Genomic DNA, 2,336 nt, shown 5'->3' with positions numbered 1-2,336 from the left:
TCATCTATCTATCAACTATCTATCTATCCATTTATCCGTCATCTATCTATCATCTATCATCTATCTATCTATCATCTATCTATCAACTATCTATCTATCTATGACCATGGATGTCCTACTGGGTACTACTAGACTGTTTGTGAACATAACCCGTTCACTACCAAGCATGAGTAGGGCATTATCAGGCCTGCTGACACGTAAAGACACATGCACAGAGAAATAATTTATCCTTCAGTGGAAATAGTACACTGAGAACTGAGACTGAGCAGATCTAGAAGTTATGAGTAAAATTAGATGCTTAGATCACCAGAAATTTGTGATTTCTACCTGTATTATGCTGCCATCTCTCCTACAACTCATACCTATTGTGTGTGGGTCTTTACCTGGATTGCTTCCCTCCGAGGTTAATGTAGTATGCTGATGCTAGCTGAAAACAGAGGAATGCTAAGTCCCAGTCAGGAGCAGCTCTAAAGAACAAAGGGGAAAGAAATTCTTCCAGCACAACTATGTGCAATATGCTTATTTTATTAAATTCATATGCATTTTGAAATGGTCTGCAATATGGCTAGTGTTGAATAAATTCACTACATTTTTAGGGACCTAAAAGAGAAAAATTAGGAAACAGAGGTGAGGAAATCTAGGAAAGAGGCACCTAAATATAATTGTATATTGCCCAGTTTATACCCATCAAAGTTCATCCAGTACGTGAAAAGTGCTCAGCAGCCGGGTGGGAAGGATAGAACACACTTCCCTTGGTCTCGCCGAGGATGTTGGAATCAGCCTGTGGGAGATGTGGCCTTGTTGGTGGTGAAGGAGTCACTGCGTGGGCCCCGTAGGCTCATTCAGATTATCAAAATATTCCCACGGCTTAGTGTCCAGCCTTGTAACAGCAAAACTGCTGGTGAGCAACTAGCATCTGTTGGAAGGATTATCCATCTCCCAGGAAGGAGATTATATCACACTCCTGCTAGTGATTCTTATTTGACGGGCTGTAAAAACAGATGTGCATTTGCTTTCCAGTACCTGGGTGTATTCAGCAGCACTCCTATGTGAGGATTTGTACCACAGCCTGTGAGTCTGTGTGCTAAACTATTTAACATTGCCCCAGATTAAAACTTTATATTTTTGCAACAGATGCTCAAAATAGGTGACAATAAACTCCAAAAGAATCAAGAGCTAGATCTTGTAAAAATTGTGCTACTAACTAATAATGTTCAACTAAGAGTTACCAGTGTATGTGCTGGGGTGCTGATCTCCAGGGTAGGGGTGTAAGTGCTGAGTCAATGGCTAATATATGACGATATATTCCGATGTTGTGATATACTGGCCAGAGTCCAAAAGAAGTGAAATCAGGCTCTCTTTATCAGTCCTCCTAACCAGTTACAAAATCTGTTTCACAAATACAGGTTCTACTTCACTAAAAATCTTGACCAGTAGAGAAATCAAACGTCACAAAAGGAGTCATCATATCCGTACAAATAATTGATGTTACCCTTGATTAGCTTGGAAAGTTATGGTTGTGGATGTGAAATAGCATCTGTCCTATGTGTGGAAATCGCTTGGTCAATTCCCTGCAAGACCTCTTTGTCTGGTGATAACAACCAAAGGGCAATTATAGTAAGAGCAAACCAACCAACAAGGGCTCAGAGTCCTTGATGAGAAAGTTATGGATCACTCCACAAAGCAATGAGCCTTTACTCTGCAAACTACCGATAAAACATAAAACCTAGAATTAATATGGAGGAGGGAGATGACACACATCAGTGTGGTCCCCAAGACAGTCAGTTGCAGCACTGTGGAATGTAGCATGTTTGGGGGATGCTGTTGTATCTTTACAAAGAACGTGTTTTGTTAGAATTTGTGACATATTGGGTTTCATGGAAGGCATGAGTGAATTTGAACGGCATAATAATAAACAGTGTTGGATATCTAACCTGTATGTTCTGCTTCAAAATCTCTTCTTTATTCAATTAACTGCTCTGACAAATATTTTCTGGGTAGAAAATATTTTGAGCATTTTGCTCAGGTGCAGTCTGTGATGCTTTGCTAAATATTGTTTCAATCATGTCTGGTTTCCTACCCTGGAGCTTACCTCTTCGCGGCCCACAGAAACCCTTTAAATGTTCTTCATTCGGCAGCTCAAGCAGGATGGTTCAAACCATGCAGGGCAAACCTTGGCCAATAGCTGTAGAAGAAAGGGTAAGTGCAGCTCTTCACAAGCTACGCATTTAGATGCACTTTTTAATTCTCAGATGCTCTTGAAAGAAGAAACATAAATAAGAGTGGCAAACTCAGTATCCATCCCTTTATTATTTCTACCTTCTCTGCCCTGTTCC

The sequence above is a fragment of the Chinchilla lanigera genome, unplaced genomic scaffold, assembly GCF_000276665.1.
Source record: "Chinchilla lanigera isolate Chin_1 unplaced genomic scaffold, ChiLan1.0 scaffold00034, whole genome shotgun sequence".
Taxonomy (NCBI): domain Eukaryota; kingdom Metazoa; phylum Chordata; class Mammalia; order Rodentia; family Chinchillidae; genus Chinchilla; species Chinchilla lanigera.
This window is presented reverse-complemented; position numbering follows the sequence as displayed.